Source organism: Saccostrea echinata, unplaced genomic scaffold, assembly GCF_033153115.1.
Source record: "Saccostrea echinata isolate AGI-Se365-2 ecotype Australia unplaced genomic scaffold, CSIRO_AGI_Sech_v1 ptg000025l, whole genome shotgun sequence".
In the NCBI taxonomy this organism is placed as follows: Eukaryota; Metazoa; Mollusca; class Bivalvia; order Ostreida; family Ostreidae; genus Saccostrea; species Saccostrea echinata.
In genome coordinates, this window is record NW_026889774.1 from 17,002,501 (window position 1) to 17,020,769 (window position 18,269).

Sequence of the window (18,269 nt, forward strand, 5' to 3'; positions counted from 1 at the left end):
AAAGCATTCTTTGGTCCCTTGTATGAGTTACTGGCCCTGAAAGTTTATGCTGCTTACATTTAATGAACTTTTTTTTAAAACGGTGTATCCTAGAGACATGGGACCAACTGCATCGGCATATTTGACTTTGAACTTGAAATATAGGTCAAGGTCAAAGTCATTTAAAAACATAAGAATTTTTCTTATATATGTGTAAAATGTAGCAATTCACCAAATGACCTTGAACTTTGACCTTGACCTTTGACCTTGACATCGGGTCAAATGAAAGTAAGGACATGCATCCAGCTCCAGTATCAGGTAAAAACATAGAAAGTAAAGATTTCCTTTTTGTTTTGTTTTGGTTTTTTTTGTAAATTACCTTGACCTTTGATCTTGACCTTTGACCATGACCCAAAGGTCACAATCAGGCTTAAGGATGTGAAAGTAGTTACAATTCTTAGTTTAAAAGAGGCATAAAATAAATAATTCATCCCCCCCCCTTCTAAAAAAAATCACATCAACAACAACGTAGAATATTTCTGTAAAATTCAAACCAGACCTTGGATCGACACCATATTTGGTACATATGTAGTATAGACCTCAGAGAAACTTTCTTGGGAGTTTTACGGTGAGTGTTTTAAGTTTATAAAAGTCATGAAGTTTCACGGCAAAAACTACAAGTTCTGTTGTGTTTGAAATTAAAGTGCAGGTGAACGAAGAAATGATCTAAACCTTTTATCGGCTATTTCTTCAGATGTCGTTAGTAGCATTCGATTTTCCTGATATGATACGACATTTTAATACCAAGCATTCTCTCTTTCTTTTACATTTGGAATTTATTTGATTTTTATTTAGAATTAATCAATTTCCAGAAATAGCGATTTTCGGTATATTAAAAACAATTCTCGCTTTCATTGTCGTGTTTCCCTTCTAAAAATGCATGTTGGGAGTTTAATTTGTGCTACACATATTTAATTTAACCCAAAGGAATGCTTATTTAAATGTTTCATATTTATTTCAGGATATTCAGTCAGAAATGTTAAAATCCGAACCCGATCTTTTAAGCTTACAACAAAGCTATTTTCAAAAAATTCAGCATGCTCACAATATCGATGAATCGGGCTACAGTCCATTAATACATTTTCATTAGGGAACAGTGTTCACGTTTTCTCATGCACACCCGTCCCTTGTTATTTTATATACTGCTTGCAAGTTCAGGAACTATTTCCTTTTACGGAACTTCTTTCTTCCCCTACCGATTATAAAAATACGTTTGTATTTATTCTATAGTCTTAAACAATTAACATACTCAATTTTATCGGAATGTGTAGCGCAGTGGTTAGAGCACTTGCCTTTCAAACCAAGGGTTTTGAGTTCGATCCCAGCTGGAGGAGGATTTTTTTTTTTTTTTTTGGTGTGGATTTTTTTCTTTTCTTTTGGCATTTTTCTTTTTTTCAGCCTTAATGACACGAAAACACTTAAAAAGGTGGAAAGGCCTCTAATTGTTCTCTGAACAATTAGTTTACTTGTTATTATTAAGGTCTTTCGATATATATGATAAGATATGAATATGAAACTTGCTGAGGTGATAGAGCATCAAATGTAGATATGTTGATCGACCATTATTTTCCGTCGTTCGTACTTCCGGTCGCAAACGGAAGTGAATTAAAAAAAGTTAAATTTGTAACTTTTTTGTTTTTCAATATTTTTCTCTGGGATTTACAGGGTTAATAGAGAGTCTTCTAAGAGTTCTAAGTATGTTTTTATCATTTTGATTGATGCATTTGTTGCAAAGATATGTAATACAAAGATAGATTACATGATCAGTACGTACTGGTCCCTGCTGACAAAGCAGGTAACAACATTGTCTTTGTTTGTAAGACTCATTATATTAAATGTATTTTAGAGGAACTTGGATTTAATTCTACAAGTGGTAATCCAACTTATACTCATAGTTCCCTTCCTAAGGAAGAACTTCAAAATCATATGTCAGTTTTGAATATTTTTAATATTCCAAACAACCAAAATGAAATCGAATTACCACATTTATATTGGATTCCGAAACTTCATAAAAATCCTTACAAACAAAGATACATAGCGGGTTCCAGTATATGTTCAACCAAGCCTCTATCTTTACTCCTCACTAAGATATTAACAGTGATGAAGGAGAAACTTCAAGAGTACTGTGCAACAATATATTCGAGAAGTGGTGTAAATCAGATGTGGATACTTAAAAATTCCAAGGAACTTTTGGAAAATTTGAAATCACAAGATTTTACCAAAATCAACAGCTTTAAAACTTACAACTTTTCAACTTTATACACAACCATTCCCCACGATGAATTAAAGTCCAGGCTTTTTGATATCATTGAAAGCTGCTTTTTCAATAAAAATGGAACTCGTAAATATACTTACCTTGTCATTGGTCATTTGCAAAATTATTTTGTTAAAAAACATTCTGATTGTACACACAAGTACTCTGAAGTTGACATTAAAAAGATGCTTGAATTTCTGATTGACAATATCTATGTGGTTTTTGGAGACCAGGTCTTCCAACAATCTATTGGAATTCCCATGGGTACCAATTGCGCCCGTTATTAGCAGACCTTTTTTTGTATTCATATGAAGCAGAATTTGTCCAAAATCTTGTGCGTGAAAAGAAGAAAACACTTGCTGTGGTCTTCAACTCGACATTTAGATATATCGACGACGTATTGTCAATTAACAATGGCTATTTCCATTCTTATGTCGATACGATATATCCTGGTGAACTTGAGATAAAAGATACCACAGAGTCTGACACATCTGTTTCATATTTGTATATTTTACTTGAAAAGGATGTTAATGGTAATCTAACAACCAAGCTTTATGATAAATGTGATGACTTTAACTTTTCAATCGTCAACTTCTCTTACTTATGCAGCAATATACCTTCATCACCTGCATACGGGGTATATATCTCTCAATTGATTCGATATGCAAGAGCATGCTCTACGTATGTATAATTTCTAAAACGAGGTAAATTATTGACAAATAAGTTGATGAAACAAGAATATCAGCTGTCTCGTTTTAAAGTCATAATTTCGTTAGTTCTATGGTCGATACAATGGCCTTGTCAGCAAATACAATTTATCATTGAGTCAAATGCTGACTGACGTTTTTCATACTAATTGTTAGGCCATTATTTACACACTGAATTGTTGACGGATTTTTCCGTTATTTCCCGATCATGACAAGGAGCACACGGTGGGTGTGACCGGTCGGCAGGGGATGCTCACTCCTCCATGGCACCTGATCCCACCGCTGATGTTTGGAGGTCCGTGTTTGCTCTGCTCCTATTTTGTATTGTTTATTGGACTTTTGAGCTTGAATACTGTTCGTTATCTCCATATCTTTCATATGACCGATCCAAACTTTCTCGTATTGTTGCGAGTTCGAATCCTGCTGAGGCGGGAGATTGTTTCTCTCTTTTTTCAGTTGTAAATGATATTTTTCTCTGTGAAGACATGTATGATAGCTTTTCCTTATTTTTGTAAAGCTTTTTTAACAGAGATTCTACAGAAATCCTTTAATAATCATGATCTATGTTGAAAGACTGTGTTACATAAACGCGAACAAAAAATACCTTCAATAAAGTATTAAATGAAGTGAGGTAGCACAGCGATCTGGAGAAAAGTTCGGTCAGAAGACCACTTGTTGCCCTAGCAACAAGAAACGCATCTAGTTATTATTATTATTTTTTTTCTTACTGATTTTGTGCAGGCGATTTCTCGAGAACGCCTCAATAGATTTTCATGAAACTTTCAGCAATGATGGCAAATTATCTGAACTTAGGGCGTTTTTTTTTATTTTGCCGTCGTCACTTCCGGTCGCGAGATACGGCCAATTTTCTTTTTTTAAAATTGCATTTTGTCCGAAAGTGTTCTCAAAAACGCTTTGAGATTGAGTCTTGAAACTTTCAGGGATGATAGATTGTGACAAGTAGATTTGAATTTTTTGATTAGTGTATGTTGCCGTGACGTCCGTTGTCCACCGGAAGTAGTTTAAAAAAATGCAAATTTTTATTTTTTTTCTTTTTCAAATGTTTACAATAGAGATAATAGCGACAAATAGACTGTTTCAAGTCATACTATTTCCACCGGAAGTTATTTCTTCCAAACCGGAAGTAGACGAGAAAATGCTCATTTTTCCTCGAAACTTTGAGGGATGACTCCTCCACATTCAGTGAGGAGTTAAAAGTCATTTTGAGTACTTCCGGTCATTCCGGAAGTGAATATAAAAGACCGGAAGTTGTTTGAAATTGATAGATTTTACTCTTTCATGTGTTCTTAAGCATATTTTGAAGAATTGATATGAATATTTTTTTTCATTTGAAGTTGTTCTACTTTCTTGAAATCAAAATTTCCCAAATCTAACGGAAGACCTACTCGTTGCTCGCAACAAGGTCTCATCTAGTTAAGTCTTCCGTTCACAACGGAAGACTTATAGTGATTGTATTGTTTCTTTTTATTATTATTATTATTAAGTCTTCCGTTCACAACGGAAGACTTATAGTGATTGTATTGTTTCTTTTTAAGTCTTCCGTTCACAACGGAAGACTTATAGTGATTGTATTGTTTCTTTTTATTATTATTATTATTATTCCTCCCAAATTTTGTGAGCTCGATTACTCAGAGATGGTTGGATAGATTTTCACAATTTTTCACATAATAGTAGGCTGATATATGAAGTTTATATAAAATTCCGTTTTTTGAAAAATTCACTTCCGGTCCGAAGTTACGGCCGAATTTCCAATTTTTAAATGGACTTTTGTCCGGAATTTTTCTTGGAAACGGTTTGAGGTAAAGATGTGAAATTTACAGGGGTATTAGATCATGACATTCTCTTTGTTTCGAAGTTGTTTTCGTGTGTTTCCGGTACTTCCTGTCCGAACCGGAAGTGAACTTGTGTTTGGTCAATTTTCAACTTTTTTGTTTTTTAATATTTTTTCAAGATATTATTATGTATAACAGAGGTTATTCTACAAATACTAAATATATAATTTGTTTTGAAATCAGATTCCACATTTTGCAGATTTTCGGTACCCTCATTTTCCCTATTTACCTAGTGTGTAGACAATGGGCAAAGAAAGATAACTCTGACTTGTAAGTGAGAATAGAACTTTCGAGATAAAGGCGGAAATAGTATCGATGACGTTAGAGACATATACACTCTCCATATCAAAATATTTAGACGTTCTATATTCACTCTTCAAAATTTAAGAAGACGTTGGTTACCGCTTCCAGTGCATGTATAGTTTAAAGTTGCCAATGTAGTGTAAGTCTGTATTGACAGTTAATTGATTTACACATGAATATATCTAAAAAAAATTAATATATATGCTAGGTACCTAACTCAAGTAAATATATTATAAGCACTGAATATACATTTATAGTGATGGACAGGCATGCAATTTTATCCATCTCGTATAGTAAGTTCAGAATACGATAGTTATAAGCCTTCTATAATGTAGACGATTTATTATTCTCTATGATTTGAATGCGAAATTATCCCGATTTGTTTTCGATATTAAAAAATATTACATACACTCAAAAAGGAATTGAGCGATAGAAAATTGTAATACAGTACTGTTTTAAAGCCTTTATAAATAAATTGATATCTGCCACTTAAAAGAAAGAAAATCAATCTATAGATTAGATTTGGTTATTACATATATATTTGATAAAAGGTTAAATTATTTATGACACATGATCTATACTCTATATACCCAAGGAATTATAAAAGATGTGAAAAGGCGATTCTTGGATTCTTGTGAAATACTCAAAGAGTTAAAGAGTGTGTGAAATAATGGTACGCTATATGTTTCTTTTGAAAAAAAAAAAAAACATGATAAAAAAATTGTACAAGTCTGTTGATATGTGGGATAAGTATATCTGAATGAACACAATTTTATGCAATGATATATAATCATGTACATGTAACTGACGTCCGTACTTTTCCTTGTAATTCATAAAATTATCTAATTCCTTTGAAGCCCCCCCCCCCCCCCCCGTCTTGAATTTGAATTATATATTCGTTTTAGATTTAAATCTGGAACATGTGAATAACATTACCATTTACATGTATACAGAATTTCATATTTTATAATTATGAAATGTTCAATTTACATGTCTGAGAGAGAGAGAGAGAGAGAGAGAGAGAGGAGAGATTCCCTCTTAATCCCGATCCAGACCAAAAATTAGTTCTTTATCGGTCACACCCATTCTTTATTAGATGTTTTCTGATTTCATAGTCAGTCATGGTCACATCCTGTAAATTTTTCAGCTTAAAAAGTATCACACGAAGTGCACGTGTGTTGACCTGTCAATCAAAATCACTTGACGCTGCATGCACTGCAATTAAGTAGCCTGAGTTCGAAATGATCTTGAAGTATGATCTTTAAGTAAATCTGCTGCAATAAACTTGTGAAAAAAATAGAATAAAATAAAAAATAAAATATCTCGGTATTATGAACTTCGACTGTGGGACGTGGAGACCGGTCCTTTGGATGAGATCGTATAAATCGAGGTCCCTTGTCGTAGAAGATGCTGGCATAAAAAAGATTCCCCACTGCTCAATTGCGATAAATGCCAAAGTATAGGACAAAAATTTACAGTCTCCACCGGCGAGTGGTGGCGTCTCCATGTGAGTGAAAAATTCTGGAGAGGGACGTTAAACAACATACGTATAATCAATCAATCAATCAATCAATCAATCAATCGATTGCTGAAGAATTACTATAATTGAATAATTTGTCTTATAGGTATGTTGTCAAATCTTGATATTATAACTTTACAAAACTCAGTGACTTTACGTTTAATGTGATACTAAATTAATTCATTATATTTTTTATAACACCATCACAATTATGCCAAAACATACACACAGTGAAGTTTATGATAGTACGGTGTTCGTTCGTCTGTTTGTTTGTCTTAGAAATGATTGCAAACATTTTTTTTTTAAATTGCTAATGATATACGTATATCTCTTATAGGTGCCATATGTATTATACAAGATTGATAATGAAAATCAAAGTACCTTAAGTACTGAAAGGACTTTTTTCCAGTTATTTTTTTCTTTCACAGTAAATATGATATGTATGTTTTTTACACAGAAAAAAGCAAATTCTTACAGATTTAGAAGAACGGAAGACTTTTTTGTTGCCATGGCAACAAGAGTCTAGTTATTATTATTATTATTATTATTATTCCTCCCAAATTTTGTGAGCGCGATTACTCAGAGATGGTTGGATAGATTTTCACAATTTTTCACATGATAGTAGGCTGATATATGAAGTTTATATAAAATTCCGTTTTTTGAAAAATTCACTTCCGGTCCGAAGTTACGGCCGAATTTCCAATTTTTAAATGGACTTTTGTCCGGAATTTTTCTCGAAAACGGTTTGAGGTAAAGATGTGAAATTTACAGGAGTATTAGATCATGACATTCTCTTTGTTTCGAAGTTGTTTTCGTGTGTTTCCGGTACTTCCTGTCCGAACCGGAATTGAATTTGTGTTTGGTCAATTTTCAACTTTTTTGTTTTTTAATATTTTTTCAAGATATTATTATGTATAACAGAGGTTATTCTACAAATACTAAATATATAATTTGTTTTAAAATTGGATTGCGCATTTTCTAGATTTTAGGTACCGTCATTTTCCCCATTTACCTAGTGTGTATACAATGGGCAAAGAAAGATAACTCTGACTTGTAAGTGAGAATAGAACTTTCGAGATAAAGGCGGAAATAGTATCGATGACGTCAGAGACATATACACGCTCCATATCAAAAATATTTAGACGTTCCATATGCACTCTTCTAAATGTAAGAGTACGTTGGTTACCGCTTCCAGTGCATGTATAGTTTAAAGTTGCAAATGTAGTGTAAGCCTGTATTGACAGTTAATTGATTTACACATGAATATATCTAAAAAAAAATAATATATATGCTAGGTACCTAATTCAAGTAAATATATTATAAGCACTGAATATACATTTATAGTGATGGACAGGCATGCAATTTTATCTATCTCGTATAGTAAGTTCAGAATACGATAGTTATAAACTTTCTATAATGTAGACGATTTATTATTCTCTATGATTTGAATGCGAAATTATCCCGATTTCCGAGTTTTATTTTCGATATTAAAAAAATATTACATACATTCAAAAAGGAATTGAGCGATAGAAAATTGTAATACAGTACTGTTTTAAAGCCTTTATAAATAAATTGATATCTGCCACTTAAAAGAAAGAAAATCAATCTATAGATTAGATTTGGTTATTACATGTATATTTGATAAAAGGTTAAATTATTTATGACACATGATCTATACTCGATATACCCAAGGAATTATAAAAGATGTGAAAAGACGATTCTTGGATTCTTGTGAAATACTCAAAGAGTTAAAAAAAAATATGTGAAAACGCGATTCTGTGTGAAATAATGGTACGCTATATGTTTCTTTTGAAAAAAAAACCATGATAAAAAAAATTGCACAGGTCTCTTGATATGTGGGATAAGTATACCTGAATGAACACAGTTTTATGCAATGATATATAATTATGTACATGCAACTGACGTCCGTACTTTTCCTTATAATTCATAAAACATAAAACTATCTACTTCCTTTGAAGCCTCCTCCCCTCCCCCCCCCCCCCTTCTTGATTAATATTTGGAGACGTTCGTGCAGCTAGGCATTTGAATTATATATTCGTTTTAGATTTAAATCTGGAACATGTGAATATAATTACCATTTACATGTATACAGAATTTCATATTCTATAATGGTAGATTTGTCATTATGAAATGTTCAATTTACGTCTGAGAGAGAGAAAGAGAGAGAGAGGGGGGGGAGGGAGAGATTCCCTCTTAATCCCGTTCCTCCTATCCATTTACATAGACCAAAAATTAGTTCTATATCGGTCACACCCATTCTTTATTAAATGTTTTCTGATTTCATAGTCAGTCATGGTCACATCCTGTATATTTTTCAGCTTAAAAAGTATCACACGAAGTGCACGTGTGTTGACCTGTCAATCAAAATCACTTGACGCTGTATGCAATGCAATTAAGTAGCCTGAGTTTGAAATGATCTTGAAGAACGATCTTTAAGTAAATCTGATGCAACAAACTTGTAAAAAAAATAGAATAAAATAAAAAATAAAATATCTCGGTATTATGAACTTCGATTGTGGGACCTGGAGACCGGTCCTTTGGATGAGATCGTATAAATCGAGGTCCCTTGTCGCAGAAGGTGCTGGCATAAAAAAGATTCCCCACTGCTCAATTGCGATAAGTGCCAAAGTATAGGACAAAAATTTGCAGTCTCCACCGGCGAGTGGTGGCGTCTCCATGTGAGTGAAAAATTCAAAAATTCTGGAGAGGGACGTTAAACAACATACGTATAATCAATCAATCAATCAATCGATTGCTGAAGAATTGCTGTAAATGAATAATCTGTCTTATAGGTATGCTGTCAAATCTTGATATTATAACTTTACAAAATTCAGTGACTTTACGTTTAATGTGATACTAACTTAATTCATTATATTTTTTTATAACACCATCACAATTATGTTAAAATATACACACAATGAAGTTTATGATAGTACGGTGTTTGTTCGTCTGTTTGTTTGTCTTAGAAATGATTGCATACAATTTTTTTTTTAAATTGCTAATGATATACGTTTATCTCTTATAGGTGCCAAATGTATTATACAAGATTGATAATGAAAATCAAAGTACCTTAAGTACTGAAAGGACTTTTTTCCAGTTATTTTTTTCTTTCACAGTAAATATGATATGTATGTTTTTTACACAGAAAAAAAGCAAATTCTTACAGATTTAGAAGAACGGAAGACTTTTTTGTTGCCATGGCAACAAGAGTCTAGTTAAGGTCTTCCGTCTTCACGGAAGACCTTATAGTGATTCTACTGTTTCTTATTATTATTATTATTATTATTATTATTATTCTTTTTTTTGACAAAATTTTGTGCACGCGATTTCTCGAAAAGTATTCAGTCGTTTTCAATGAAACTTTCAGGAAAAATTAGTCATTGTATGAACTTTGTTCATCACAAGGAAAATTTGGAAAATTCCATTTTGGTTCCAAGTTACGGGCAATTTCCTGATTTTAAAATGAAGTTTTGTCGCCCCTTTTTCTCAAGAATGGCTAAAGATATGAACTGGAGACTTATTGGAGAGCATAGAACGTGACTTCTAAATTTGCAGAATCGCCTTTTCGTTCGTCGTCGGCACTTCCGGTCGTTTACGGAAGTGATCAAAGAAATCGTAAAATTTCAACTTTCTTTTTTTTAAATCAATACTTACATCACATTATTGCATCTCTTTTGTAGTTTCGAAATATGTTGGTCCCACCGGAAACAAAAACGTCAACTTCCGGTTATAAGAGAAAAACTACATAATTTGAGTATTTTTCTTTCCCATTAATATCCTTTGTAGATAAAGTATTTGAAATGAATTTTAAATATGTTATTAAGACTGCAAATATCTAGAGTAACCTCAAATATCTTTGTAAAATTCACTTCCGGTCGCGTGTTTTAATGTCCTCAAAATGAGAAGTTGTCTGAGCAAGATCTCGGAAACGGTGAGAGATTAAGACACCAAAGTTATATGAGCAACAGACCTTAAGATGTAAGTAAAACCACTTGGGTTCAGAGCGTCAGCCGTCACTTCCGGTCGTCACAGGAAGTGATCAAAGAAATTGAAAATTTAAACAATTCTTGTTTTAATTAAAAATTGCATCACTTTATTGCATCTTTTTCTCAGATTCGAAAGATGTTGGTCCCACCGGAAATAAAAACGACAACTTCCGGTTATAAGAGAAAAACTACATAATTTGAGTATTTTTCTTTCCCATTAATATCTTCTGTAGATAAAGTATTTGAAATGAATTATAAATATGTTATTCAGACTAAAAATGTCTAGAGTAATGTCAAATATCTTTGTAAAATTCACTTCCGATCGCGTGTTTTCCTGTCCTCAAAATGAGAAGTTGTGTGAGCAAGATCTCAGAAACGGTAAGAGATTAAGACACCAAACTTTTATGAACAACAGACCTTAAGATGTAGGCAAAACCATTTGGGTTAAGAGCGTCAGTCGTCACTTCTGGTCGTAACAGGAAGTGATCAAAGAAAACGAAAATTTCAACTTTTCTTTTTTTAATTATAAATTCCATCACTTTATTGCATCTTTTTCGTAGATTCGAAAGATGTTCGTCCCACCGGAAACAAATACGACAACTTCCGGTTAGAAGAGAAAAACTAAATAATTTGAGTTTTTTAATTTCCAGTAAATATTCTATATAGATAAAGTATTTGAAATGAATTTTAAATGTGCTATTCAGAGTGCAAATGTCTAGAGTAATCTTAATTATTTTTTCAAAAATTCACTTCCGGTCGCGTGTTTTCCTGTCCTCAAAATGAGAAGTTGTCTGAGCGAGATCTCAAAAACAGGTAAAAGATTAAAACACCAAAATTTTAAGAGTAATGGACGTTGAGGGGTAGGTGAAACCATTTGGGTTAAACGCGTCAGTCGTCACTTCCGCTTGTCACAGGAAGTGATCAAAGATAACAAAAATTTTAACTTTTCTTTTTAAAATTAAAACTTACATGACTTTATTGCATCTCTTTTGCTGTTTTGAAATATGTTAGATTCCACCGGAAACAAAAACGTCAACTTCCGGTTTTAGGAGATAAACTACGTTATTCTTATATTTAACTTTCTCATAAATATCCCGTATCAATGAAGTACCTGAAATGATTTCATGCATGTTGTAGATACTGCAAATGTCTAGCGACCAGTCAGAGATTTTTATAAAATTCACTTCCGGTTGTGTGTTTACCTGTTCTCAGAATTAGAATTTAGTCCCACAATATTGTTCGGCAACAGTAAACGACTGAGGACTAAAACTTTCAGGACTGATATTCAGTCATCAGTTTATTTAAATCGTGAGAAAATCTTGCATCACCGTTACTTCCGGTCGTGAAAGGAAGTGATGTAAGAAAGTGAATGGTTAATGGTTAGCACGTTGGATTTTCATGCTAACGATTAGGGTTAAATCTCCAGAGTGTCTGAATTTCTTTTATCACTTTTTCAGCTTGACTTTTCTTTTTTATTTTCAGAATCACACGGAAGACCTCTCATTGCTCGCAATGAGTTTCTAGTTATTATTATTTTTCTTCCTGGGTACTTTTTTGTCCGTGAGTGATCTCCGAAACTATACATCCGATTGAGTTGAAACCTTTTTAGGGTTAATAGGAATGTTATGTAGATTTGCGGAACGAAGGTCATTTTGCGCGCACATGCATGCACGTGCGTGCGCGTGCAATGAGTAAAATGACCAATATACTTGATATAGCCATAACTTTCACATCTTTTGATGAAATACTTTGATACTCAGAATATAAGGATATATTAATAGTGTTGACAAGATGACATGGTCAGAATGCATATGCACACACGTGTGCGCATGCGCAATGATTGAAATAACCTATACAAATGATATAGACTTAACTTGTATATTTTTTGATGAATTGCTTTGAAACTCAGAATATAAATATATATTAGAAGTGTACACAAGATGACATGATCAGCGCACACATGCATGCACTTGTATGCACGTGCGTGCGCGTGCAATGAGTAGAATGACCAATATACTTGATATAGCCAAAACTTTCATATCTTTTGATGAAATACTTTGATACTCAGAATATAAGGATATATTAATAATGTAGACAAGACGACATTGTCAGTATGCATATGCATGCACGTGCGTGCGCTTGCAATGCGTAAAATAACAGATATACTTCATATAGCCAATTTTTTTTTATCTTTTGATGAAATTTGAATATAAAGATGTATTAAAAGTGTAGACAAGTTGACATGGTCATTTTGTACATGCATGCCCGTGTGCGCGCGTGTAATGCGTAAAAAAAAACCTATATCTTGATTGCCTTCTTTAATGAAGCTTACAGGGAATAAGACACCAAAAGGAAGTTGGGGAGCGTTTGGGGAACATCTGTAACGGTCCCCATTACAATTAATACTAGTTTTATTTATTCTCATCTTAACTTTTCTAAGGAAAACTTAAATAGTTATATGTAATTTCCCCATTCTTCTTTTTCTTTTTTTAATTTAACTGCATTATTTTACTGTTCTCAGGGACATAAATAACATATACTTAATTACTTATGCCTCTACTGTTCTCAATTATCATTTCAATTATTTTTTGAGAAGACATAAAAACATTTTAAATGGTTATGTTTTCTTTTTCGTTTCTATGTGATGGTATATAAATTTAATTCATTGAAAGATTATCATACTTAAAATATACTAAGTATAAGTATGTACTAATTAAGCTTTTGGAGAAAGGGTGTAAGTGCTATAATATTAAAATAATTCATCTGTGCATTGAAACATGTAAACTTTCCAGCATTTTTACAGATAATAAAAAGTCGTTAATTTGAGATTTTTTTATATCTAAAATGAATCATCTGACTACAGTTTTCTCTTATTGTGAGAAATTCTCAATTATTTTTTATCAAATGGTTGATAAACAACGTATTGTTTACAGTAAAATATCGAACGAAAGTACTGAAAAATTGGAAAAACTTTTGGCGCGTCACTGTACGTTGTCAATGTAAACAATGAGGACGTCTATATTTAGAGTTCGATGTACAACCTAGAGACGTTAGGTTTTTGCCTTAAAATTATCATAAAATACTTTTATATAAATTTAACAACCCAATAACATCTCAGTTATATCTTTTAACAACACATCATCTGAAATTTAGACATTTCATGTGTACATTTGCCTGTGTTTTGGTTGCCTGGAATGAAAACGAAAGTAAGGGTGGTCGCGGATACGAATTTTTAACAACTGAGATATTAAAATAATGCATTTTATCATTTAGATTTCTACAAAATAAACATGTATTCGATTGTTATTTATTTTCTACGAATATAATCAAAATACCAAGCTAATATTCCATACCCCTCATGTCAAGATCCGTATAGCAGACGACCGATAATATCAGAATTTGTAAAAATTCAATGTGGCCACAGCCCACGGCCAGAACGAAACCTGTATAAATCAATCCCTTTTATGCTATAGTATTTCTGGTTAAAATATCTTCGTGGCCGATGCTTGTGGCCACATCGAATTCTCCCAAAAACCGGGTGAAAAGTGAAGAAAATTGCTTGTTTTCCGGATACGGCATAGGTTTGGATATTACATAGCAGCAGAAGAAGCTTGGATCCGCCCAAACGTTTACATATACAAGGACTAAGGATCATAAGCTTTATAAATATACATTGTTAGTGAGGATACACAAACTTTATTTTTTAAGCATTTTGCAGGGCCTGTTGACATTAGCTAACGTACCTAGCCCTTTATCTACTGTACATAAGTGGTTTTCTTGCTTTATACATGATGTGTAATAGACTAAACATTTTTAGGAGTATAATAATAGCCTTGAAAAATTTTTAAAAATGTTGAAAATATTACTAATACTCAGTACAGAATAATGCATCCATCAAGAACAACATAAAAATACGTACAAGAACTATGCACATGTGATACATCGCTACTAATCATTACAAATTCTCGTCGCATTCTTTAATAATAGCCTTGAATATTTGTAAAAAAAACTATTACTTAATACCTCAGTACAGAATAATGCATGGACATCAAGAGCAACATAAAAGATATGTACAAGAACTATGCACATGTGATACATTCAACTAATTATTTACAAATTTCTCGTCACATACTCTCATCATGAACAACTACTTGAGATCCCTATATAATGACAGTAACATAAACATATCTTCATTGAATACATCATACACATTTTCATCATTGAAAACACATAGCTTTTTGTGCACGTGATAACGTTACTTCGTCGGTACGAATATATCTGCTATAACAGTCTGAGCTCCATCTACCGAGTGATTTTATCATATGGTCATCAACTTTGCCAGTGGCAGCAGATGTAGCTGCCCCGATCCTAAATGAATGTCCATTAAAGTTGCTGTCATCATATCCTAACACTTTAAGAAGCTGTTTGAGTTTGTTGATAAAATAATTTTGCGTCAATGGGTTTCCACTTTCATCAGCAAATAAAGCTGCAGTTCTGTTACCCTTGATCCTTGATTTCCTTAACTTTAAGTAGTCTATCATAGATTTAACTGGACACACCAATTTGTCAGTTTTGAAAATCCTGATGTTAATTCCTTTTCGAAATGGATCAGTTTTGGAGGTCTTCAAGACCAGAGTGAATGCACTCATAGTATCGTCCATAAGTATGTCTTCAACATTCAAAATATCCTCTTCTTTATTATTCTGCATGGTAAATTCCCCACATCTAAGATACGCGAGAAGGCAGCCATGAGCATTGCATCGATGAATTTGTCAAACATTCCACACAGTAGTAATTTATGCATCTGTAATAAAATGTCATAAGTTATCGGGCATCTTTTTTTCTTTTTGACTGCTCTGTTTCTGAATGCCTCTTAACACAGCCTGTAGTTTTTGGCAACTGTCATTTGAAGTGCACAAAGGATTGAACACATTGATTTAACGTAATGAAATCTTACTGCTGCTAGATACAGTTTTATTGTACTGTGGCTTAGATTTAGAGCTTTACAACAGTGTGTTACAAAAAATATCAAAATCTGTTCTGACACAGGAGGTGGACAGTAATCATCTGCTGCAATTCCAATAGATGACAAGAAATGACAGAATGTATTAAATCCTACTTTGTAAGCGCTTTTGGTGTTTTTACTTAAAGATGATTCACAAAGTTCCTCTGCCTGTTTTGCTAATAAAGGATAAGCTCCTGGAGAGATGGAATTTCTACTGGGTGTGCTGATGCCAGTGGAGCTGCCTGCCTGAATTTGGTTATCTGAAAACAAGATAGAGTCTGCTAATACGTTTCTTTTTCCAGGTACATGATCACATAGAATAATGAAATTATCACAGGCTGATTTCCATGTTAATTTTCTTAGTAATTTCATAATCATTGGTGATTTAGATCCACGTTTCTTGATAATTTGTACTGTAGCTAAACTGTCACACCAGAATTTGATTCTTTTGCCTGACCATTCATGACCCCATATAACTGTAGCTACAACAATTGGGTATAATTCTAATAATGCCATAGAGAGTGGGTCATTTCCTAAATCACTGATTTCACTTGGCCATCTTCCTTGAAACCACTTCCCACTGTAGAAACCACCAAGTCCATGGTTTGATGAGGCATCTGTATATAATGCAATGTCAGTAGCACATGTCACATTTTCCTCCAGGAAAAAAGATTTTCCATTCCATTGTCTAAGAAATGTCTCCCACATGGCAAAATCTTGTCTGCATTCTGCAGTCAAATTCACATGATGGTGCAGTTCTGACACGGTGTAAGCTAATGTAAGTAAATATGATGTAAATGATCTTCCTGCTGGTATTACTTGTGCAGCAAAGTTGAAATGACCTAAAACACATAGAAGTTCATGTTTAGTGCATGAACGTTTTGCTTTGAGATTGTTTATGAGGGAGAAAATGCGTTCAACTTTCTCCAATGGAATACGGGCTTCCATTTATGCAGAATCCAATATTATACCTAAGTATTCAATCTCGGTACATGGACCCACTGTTTTCTTTGCTGAAATTGGTATAATACCAAACTTTCTGAAGACCATAGTGATGACAGCCATGCTTCGAAATCCTCCGTCCCCTGGAGGATCAATTGTCAAAAAATCATCCAGCAGGTGTAACACATGATGAATATCATAATTGTTCTCCAAAATCCAACACACAGCTTGCGAAAGCAAGTCAAAAATTTTTGGACTGCTCCTGCATCCAAACACTAATCTGCTGTAGAAATAGTATTGATTTCTCCACTTAATGCCATAAAATGGTTGAACTTTCTGAGCGATGGGGATCAGTTTGAATGCATCCACGATATCTGTCTTGCATAAAAGTGAATAATTTCCTAGTGTTTTAAGAATATTTATTGCATCGTCTATGCGTACATATTGTAACGAATATTCTTCTTTGTCTATAAGACTGTTGATGCTCACTTCTGTAGCTGAGTTGTGTGGAGATGATAAGTAGACTATCAGTCTAAATTTTTTAGAATACTTCCCCTGTGCCACACCAATGGGGCAAACACGGTAAATGTCAAATGGAGATTCTTCATATGGACCACTCAAATATCCCCTTTCAAGTTCATGTTTGATTAATTCATCCACTATTTCGGGTTGACTTCTTGCAGAAAGTAAATTTCTACATTCTAAAGAACATTGAGGTAACGCAGATATTCCAGTATCAAAACGATTCTTCAAACCATCTAATAAAGTATGTACAAAGTTCACATCTGGGTGGTTAGCTAGTTCTTGCTGGAGAATGTCAATATTTATAGGAGTCTTAGTATCAACTGTGTAATTCTTACACTCATGTAGTCATGGCTTGTTGGCTTTCTGTTTCACTTTCGATTTATTACAGTTTGCAAGTGCATGGTTACTCAGTTTGCAATCCGAGCATATATGGAGAAGGTTACACGAATTTCGGTGACATCCGAGTCTTATATTTCTTACCATGCAAGTTATTTTTTATAACAAGAACAGTCTATCTGTCAGAAATGGCTGTATCTCGGCAACAGGATGGGTGGATAAGGATATCCCTTCCCACAATTAGTATGGTGACCCATCCTCTGTCTCCGGAGCGTCGTTTATCCAATGTGGATAAAGTAAGGGCGCCTTCTTTTTATCATATCTCATGTGTTTAAAGTCTAAAGTAAACGATATTTTCGGGGTTTAATAATTATATTTTTGTAAAGATTTTGAACTATTTTTCTTATTGTAACTTGCCGATGTTTCATAACAAATTGCTCAACTAAGGACACATCTTTTTCCCGGCTTGCTTTGGCTGGGCAACAGAACAAACATCTTTTATAACCATCTCCCTGTCTTTACTTAACCAATCAATTGCACAGGATGTTTTTATACTTCGCAAATGCTATGATAAACTCATTCAGGGTCAAATTTCTGGATAGCCTATAATCATGGTGATTTTTAAAATGATATAGCGTCCTTCATTCTCATTGTATTTATGTTCCTTCACTTCATCTTTTTAAGTTGCTTATTTCATTGGCCATATGAAGCATCGATTGTTTCATGCTTTCTACAGCGCTTGCAAGGGCCTCCATACTGCGGCTTTCAGATGTCAACAT

The 18,269-nt window shown here is 33.4% G+C and overlaps 1 protein-coding gene and 1 pseudogene across 2 annotated transcripts in view; one reads left to right on the forward strand and one right to left on the reverse strand.

The window, feature by feature from the left end:
- Positions 1-18,269, forward strand: part of LOC133192068 (protein-associating with the carboxyl-terminal domain of ezrin-like) — a 474,471-nt gene that overhangs the window by 170,814 nt on the left and 285,388 nt on the right. The window lies entirely within an intron of this gene.
- On the reverse strand, positions 14,900-17,074 carry LOC133192352 (uncharacterized; annotated as a pseudogene).